Source organism: Diadema antillarum, unplaced genomic scaffold, assembly GCF_040938485.1.
Source record: "Diadema antillarum isolate AM-2024a unplaced genomic scaffold, OU_Dant_1.0 seq00001459_RagTag, whole genome shotgun sequence".
NCBI classification, from domain to species: domain Eukaryota; kingdom Metazoa; phylum Echinodermata; class Echinoidea; order Diadematoida; family Diadematidae; genus Diadema; species Diadema antillarum.
In genome coordinates, this window is record NW_027272204.1 from 719,405 (window position 1) to 727,807 (window position 8,403).

An 8,403-nucleotide genomic window follows, 5' to 3' on the forward strand; every position below is an offset into this window, starting at 1 on the left:
CTGTTCAAATTGGGGGGCCCCTTGTCGGTGCAAATTGACTCTGACAACTGCTCTAGATCAGATTGTTCCGCACAATAAAATGCGTCCATTCGGCTTAATGTGACAAGGGCGTTATTCATCGCCGTGGCGATGAGGGGAAATGCACTATGAATGCTTCCATCCCGATCCGTGTATTACAGATTACGGATCACAAATGTCGAGGCATGGCCAAGTTGGATTAAAGGTAGTAATGAGGCAGAAGGCATAGCACCCTTCTCCCAAAGACCTTGACTCAGACCCTGTACAATGTGACGGAAGCAGCCCAAATTCATGCTATACCGGTTTTATGTCAAAACAAACAAAATTGTTTAAAGGAACAAACGGGTAACCTTTCCAAGCACAAAATTTTCAGATTACCCTTCAAAATATGATGAGGTGTGATTAGACATAAGTATAGGAATGAGTCAATGATTTGGTTTACCTTCCATATAAAGGCCCATAACATGACAACACCAACCAGGGAGGTGAGACAAAACCTCCCTGCACCAACCAAAGATTTTGATCGAGAAAATAGTGATTTTTGTTTCAATAAAAATGACGTATCTGATCCTAGCATTGGTAACTCGCTCAGTGGCAGAGATGAGAATCGACGAATTTCAAATGTTTAATTTTAACATCTTGATCGACAAAACACGAATACAAATTGATATGACGGGGAAAAAACCGACACAAGGTTTTAGCAACGCGATGCGACGGGCGTATACCCTCCCCCCTCCCCATTTTTTTTCCATACAAACCTCCACATTATGTGTTAAGAACCTTCTGGCGTCCTCTGGATTTGAGCTAATTTATCAGTCGTTTTTTTTTTGTTTTTTGTTTTTTTGTTTTTGGCTCCTAGTTTACAGATTGTTTCTGGGTCATTGAACAGGTTTCCAGTCCACTTCTTTTGCAAAATAGAACAAAGGAGTGAAAGAAAAGAACAAAGCTCACTCAGTACAGATGCGTCCATGATGATGTCTGCTCAATTTATGGACTATCTGTTGTGCGGGAATTGCTCAACGTGTTTAAATAGTGACCTTTATTGTGTTTATATTATTTCATATTTGTCCTAGCAACTGTAAGCGAGTATCATTTCACGAGATGAAATTTGATGAGTGTATAACATATACAACGAAATAGCATGCAAAGAAGTAAAATAATGACAAAAAAAGAAAAATGTTGAAAATTGAAATTATTAGAATAACAAAGAGAGAAAATAATAATACATCTTATTTTGTTTCTATGCACATCATGGAGTCGAGGGAGTGAGATATCAATGGCAGGCCTACATTGTAAATCATGTAGTAAGCAAAGCATCACATAATAAGACGACACCTGATTTTTATTTCATTTCAATAGTGGCGACAACATGCCTTGTCCTGAGCAGATAACACCCACCTTGAGATCTGAGACGTGAACGTTTTTAAGACGACGCAACCTCACCGGTTGGACTATAATATTATAGTAACAGCTGTTTGCACAAGGGAGTAAAGCCAGGCTGACACTTGCACGACTTTTGGCCACGATTTTGTCGTGGCAAGTCGTGACCAAAATTTTGAACATTTCAGAATTCTCGTCCCGACATGGCACGCAGGTCACGACGGGTCTACGCACACTTCACGCCAGTTTACGACTAGTTTGCGCACTGGCACGATTCGAGTCGTGCCAAAATGCGTGCCGCAGAATCGTGCAAGTGTCAGCGGGGTTCCCACTATCACGATTGGCGCCACGATTGAAATCGTGGTCTTAATCGTGCAGCAAGCGTGATGGTCTTATCAGATTGTATCAGATCTTAAGGTCAATCGTGGCAATCGCGTTAATCGTAGGAAAATTTTGGACGGTTCAAAAATATTCTACGATTATCACGATTAGTTTTTGATCGTGATCATCTCATCAGATCGTCTAGGATCGTATCCAAACGCAGCAAATCTCTTCTAATCGTGCTTCTTAATCGTGTTGATTGGGAACGACTTTTTCACTTTACTTCCGCTTATCATTATTATTATTTTTTGCCCATTTGCCCTTATGTTACTCATAAATTGATTTATTTTGTATTCTGATAGGTGGTCGCCTGCATCTTTAGATTATTTTTTCCAAACGGTAAATTCTATGACGGTGTGGGGTTTAATTATCGTAATTTTTAAGGTACATTATCAAAAAAATTTTTTTAATGATTTCATAAAATGAAAGTTGTATTACAGATTTTTAGATGTTTTCATACATTATGTTAATGATGTTTTCATTAATGAGTTGCTATTACCATTATACAGACACACAAAACGGGATATGGGATAACTTTTGTAACCAAAACAAAAAATGAGCAAAAATAAAATGGCAATTGTATGTCTGCACGTATTGACTAAAGTCAGTACAAAGATGAGAATAGTTTAATGAATCGTACTTGAATGGGTACCTATCAAAGGCAAATGGTTAATTTTTTAAAGTATATTACAGAGTATTTTTTTTTTTTGGGGGGGGGGGTGCAGTATCCTGCTGTTTGTGTATTGTGCATAGTAATTAAGAGTTCTTGTTTCATCAGCCATCGTTTGACCCCTTTACATCTATTTTGACACTTTTCAATGTCTTTTTTGTATATTTGGTAGCACATAATTTTAGAGGAAATGGTTATTTTCAACTCTCATTATTACTGCAAATGTAAAAGTGACCATTGTCGTGGATGTGAGATCACTCGTATGATTATGACAATGAAGATCACTCTTATTATTTTTCACAGTTAGTTATTCAATAAGTGTAGCAATATACCCCTGCGAAATAATCTTGTGTAAAATCTCCTTTTTTGTTAAAAAGTGACATTATTTTGATTAGGGAATCACTTTTCTGTTATGTGTGTGTATCAGTTATGTTAAACATTGTTAAGTAAAACACTAAATCAAGCCGAATAAACCAAACTTTTAATAACCCATGAGATAACGACATTTTGAAATAAAAAGGCATATGATACATATACTTTGCGAATATGAAATTGAACACATAAGCAATACTATCCATTCGGCCAACTTTCTTATATCGAGCGTATATAACACACAATACTATGTTACATAACATTCAAAATGTTCCCATCTTTCTTAGCTTCCATTTCATCATGTAATTATTTTCTTCATGTATTGGAGAAAGGTCATTTTGTCTTGCTGTTTGTTTGTTGTTGTTTTTTTCTGGGGAAGAGGGGCAATCATCTGATCTTATGTATTTGGGTTCGTTATTTCATTCTTTTTTTGTGAGGGGGGAGGGTGAGCATGTCGATTTAATAATCTATTAATTTCTTTACGCTTAATATTAGACGACGGAATATCTGAGGTTATGGCTGGCCTGGGTGCTGTTTTCTCTCTGATAACATAATCGTTATTAGCAATACTGCAAAGGTTACGTTGTCATCATCGTCAACCTGTCAAGCCTTGCCATCATCAATGGTTGTGGATGAAATTAATAGGCCTAATCACTCTGCATAATTAAAGGGAAACAATGAAATCTATCGTCAGCTGGACTATAATATTCCCATTCGGGTCCAATCGCGTCTTAAATGGGGGTCGCTTCTGATCCCGATCGTAAAAGATATCGTATCTTATCTCAGCAGCCCGTATTGGTTCGCGGTATTCGTATTGGAACGTATCAGTACGTTGCTGCACGTACCAGATCGAGGATCCTGATCGTAATGGTCATGTTAGATCGGTACCAATCGTGAACTCAATCAGGACAATCCTGTCGGATCGTATTTGAACGGCAGACCAGATCGTGACAGATCGTATCGCTTGAAATAGACCAATCGTGACCATATCGCATCCAAGCGTACCAACACGTATTGACTCGCATAACCTCGTATCCAAACGTGAAATTTCAAACGAGTTCAACAAATTTTCCACGATCAGTTACGAATGTCCAATCGTGGCGTTCGCAATGGATCGCACGATAGTGGGAACCCCGCTCCAGGGTGAATTCCCAGATTCTCACGACATTTTCGTTGTTGGTGGTGGTGGTGGTGGCGTGTGTGTGTGTGTGTGTGTGTGTGCGTGTGTGTGTGTGAATGTGTGCGTGCGTGTATGTGTGACGTGTACGTCTCTGTATTCTGCTTCTATAGTGAGAACTTTACGAGCATGTTATAGGTTGCTTGAATTCAATGACTTCATTTGGTACTTGGCTTGATCAACAAGGAGTCTGTTCATCTCTATTTCCTGTACTGTAGTTCGGCTTTTGTAAATCATTTGAATAGTCAGGCATTACCAGTCACGCGCAACATGCATTATGCAGCGTGGTGAAGCTGGAAATAATGAAGTCCTTATAGCCCAGAGCCAGAATTTCTAAATGCTACATTAATCATTGTAACTTTGTCTGTCTGACGCGATATACAAAGCACTAACTGGCAAAAGTGTGCCATTTTACATGCACATGATAGTCTAATGGGATTTCGGAAAATTTGACTGTAAGATGCATTTAAAGATTAAAGTTGGGAACCGAAAGTCCAGTACACTGCAATGATTATGCTATGCTGGAATCCGATCAACCCAGTTCTAAAGGTAATTCCAAGAGCTACGCCATTTTTATTATTTATTTTTTTTTAACCCCAGGGACGGGTTGCATCACTTATGGAGTGATGGTATAGAGCGGTATCTGTGTATAAAGTATGTCTGTATGATAGAATTCAAAACTTAATCACTTTGCGTTAAAAATGTCACGAGGTCTCTGCCATTTTTATCTGTTTGACTTCACTCTATCACTTAAGTCCTTGTGAGCATACAACGCCAACTTCCATGTTGAGTTTTAAGGAGCACTTGCTGGATAAGGCAGAGAATTGAACTCTTTATGTGCCATGATGTTTTCGTGTGGAAAAAAAATCATATCTTTGTTCGTGTGACAACTGACAAGCTCACCTCAGTGCAGAGATCTATACCTTACACAGATATTCCGATGACCCCGTGAGTCATCTGTTTTTATGAAGTTGGTCGAAAATTCCTGAACATATTGTCTAAACTTTGTGCTGACCGCAGTTTATCGGATGCATGGAAATATCATAAGTCCGTTAATTACCGAAATGCCCGGTAAATCATGCGTCCTGTAGGCTAATTATCGGGCGCACGGTTATGGAAATTGGCATGAATAAAAGGAAAATAAGCATGCAGTGAGTGAAAAATTGTTATATGACAGTTGACCAGTTAGACTGTGAAAATTCCCTAACTAATTCTATAATTACGTTTTAACAAACAATTTATACCAAGTGGTGACGCATCCTTCGAATGAAATGGCACATGTTATTGACTGTGTGTTCTCTTTTTAGTGAGCGTGAGTTTGCCCTCTAAAAGTTTTCTTTTTCGGTTCAGTGAACCGAGAGTAACAGTTTTTTTGACTAACTGCCTTGCAAGTTCGTCGTAATACTCGAGATACATGTTTAATTCTCGGACGAACCTGTGAGGATTCCGAGGTGAGAAAGAGATAATTATGGCTGCTAGTAGTGACGATGTTAGTGTCAGCGATAAACCGCCGACGCCGACCACCTCGGCGTCGCAGAAAGTGGTCCTTCGTAAGCAGGTGTCCCTCCTCGACTGTCTCGCTCTGTGTGCTGGCACCATCATCGGGTCTGGAATCTTTATCTCCCCGAAAGGAGTGCTGGCGAACACAGGGAGCCTCGGGATGTCGCTGATCGTGTGGATTGCAAGCTGCTTCTTATCCATCATGGGTGCGCTGAGCTACGCCGAGCTCGGCACGACGTTCGCCAAGTCGGGCGGCGACTTCGTCTTCCTCCTGGATGGGTTGTCTCCTCTCCTTGCTTTCCTCCGCCTGTGGACGTCGATAGTGTCTATAAGGACGGGGGGTTGGACCGTGCTCTCGATCACCTTCGCAAAGTACGCCTTAGCTCCTTTCTTCTACGGCTGCGACGATGCGCCTTTCCTCGCTGAACGGCTTCTTGCTGCTTGTGCCCTGTGTAGGTTTTAATGTAATCACCGACCCGGTGGCAAGCCATGATTTAGGATTGATTGAAATGTTCGGCAGAGGTACATGAACGGAGTCATCCCACGAGACCGAAACCCACGAGTCATACGGCCCACAAGTCTGACATTGAAAAAAAGTTCTATGAGTCATACTGTTAACGAGTCATACAGCCAAATTGAGTCCAACACTTAATAGGCAAACAAGGCCTACAAGTTCGACACTATAAGCAAACAAGGCCTATATGAGTTGGACACTGAGCAAAAAGGCCCACGAGTTTGACACTAGGCAAAAAGGGCTTTCGAGACCGACATAACATCACGGTCGGGGCTTTTGTGTCTGTCTCATGGGCCTTGTTTGCGCAGTGTATGTCGAACTCGTGGGCCTTGTTTGCCTATTAAGGGCTGTATGACTCAAGGGCTGTTTAACTCGTGGGCTGTATGGTTCGTGGGCGTCGAGCTCGTGACGTGCACCCCACTGAACCATCAGCAGGGAACGTCTTCGACATTTTGGTGGCATACGGGTAAAAGGTCTTCTGATACATAAGAGTTCGGGCGAATAATACACGAAACTAACTGATAATGTCTTCGTAGTGATACTTGAATGTTCTTTCCTATGCATCTTTTTGTACAATTATTTCAGTTTTTTGGCTGGATTTATCCTTTTCCTCTAAATTTCGAAATGAAGTCGATCTTTTCGAGTACGTTATGTGTATTTTGGTATGGGTAGTTTGCCCGTTTTGAGGCATTTAGCTCGGTCGTATTTGGTGTATGATTTGTCTCGTATCCACTGGAGCGTTGGTGCTTTGTTTGGTAATTTGTTCGCTGTTCAGCTAAAATGATAATGAAGAATCGTTTTGGATGGTTGGCAAGGACGAAATGATTACATTGAAATTATGCTAACAGCGGTCTCTTAGATGAACACTTCGGTTCATAATGACGAATAGAAAGAAAATTAGTGACTAGGAACACTGCTATTAATAATTTTCGCGAAAGAATAAGCGTCAGATTTGGGACAGGAGAGCAGACAATATTATTGAACGAAAGGGTGCACCACAGTCGCATTCCCCGAGCTCCAAACAGAATGAACAAACAAGAAGCGTGACTGATTCATGAACTCTCTTTGCGTCGGAACAGCGTTTAAAAGCTATTCTTGGCAATTTTTTAAACTTTGCAAAGTTGAATTGTAGCAAATATGGGACTCTTGAGGAACAATCCCTGTTGACTAATTTAGATAAATTTGATTCGGGAAAACAGCAATAACTAGAGCCATCTCATCGGAGCATCTAAAATTTAACATCGGAGGAAATCATAGACTTGATGAAAGCAACGACTGCAAGACTTTATCAAACGGATTTCGTATTCGAGATCGCTCTTAACATCAGTGCCGTGCCCTAAATTGACTTAGTAGTCGCTTTTACAAGTAGCTATAATTCATCACAGTATTTTTGGATACTATAGGCAATCAAATATTTTAATGTATTGATATTTGCTGAATCATACTCCAATTTAATCCGTTTCAAAAAACTGATTCAAAAAAGATACAGAACAATATTGTACCAGATAATATTTCTGAATGATTTTGAAAATGCAAACATCGAATTCTGTTGGAAATTTGGCACAGTCATGTAGAGTTCAGGGCAATAAATACCCTATGCTCCTCCTACACTCTGCTGTCTATGACCCATTATGTTAAATGATCTCCCCAATTCAGTAACTAAGTGTGAAGTAATGTTATATGCAGATGACACAGTTCTGTTTTACAGTGGAAATGATGCCCAGGAGATTGAAACCGTGCTGAATACTGAATTGTACAATGTAAACCGGTGGCTGAGACAAAATTGTTTGATGTTGAATGTTAAGAAAACTCAGTTCATGGTGATAGGAACATCAAGAAAACTGCTATCTGCTGATCGACTGAAACTTGAAATCGATGGTAATGAATTGGATAGAGTGAGGGAATATAAGTACCTGGGAGTTAGGATGGATGAATCAATGAGATGGCAAAAGCAAGTTGAAGAATGTTGTAAAAAAATTGCCACACGACTAGCATTGCTGAGACGCCTGCGGAAGTACCTAACCGAAAGTAGCGCTAAAATCCTGGCAAACTCATTAATCCTACCGTATTTTGATTATTGTTCTTGTGCATGGTCAAACTGCTCACAAACCCTTAAAGATGTGCTTATCAAACAACACAAGAAAATGGCCAGAGTGGTAAGGAGAGTGGATCACACAGTGCCAACCAACCAGGTGCTTGGAAGGTTACGTTGGATGACGCTTGAAGAGAGGTGGCGTTTGAACACTTGTAAAGCAGTCTTTAAGACACTTCATGGCAACATGCCCGAATATGTGCAAGAACTCATCACGCCTCTTGGTACTCTCTAAAAAAGAAAGAGTGAATTTTCACTCGATTTTCACTCCCCTTGGTAGTGACGTCAAGGATCACTAG

The 8,403-nt window shown here is 40.2% G+C and overlaps 1 pseudogene; it reads left to right on the forward strand.

Moving 5' to 3' along the window:
• Positions 1-5,466: 5,466 nt before the first annotated feature.
• LOC139709694 (cystine/glutamate transporter pseudogene) lies at positions 5,467-5,961 on the forward strand (annotated as a pseudogene).
• Positions 5,962-8,403: the final 2,442 nt, after the last annotated feature.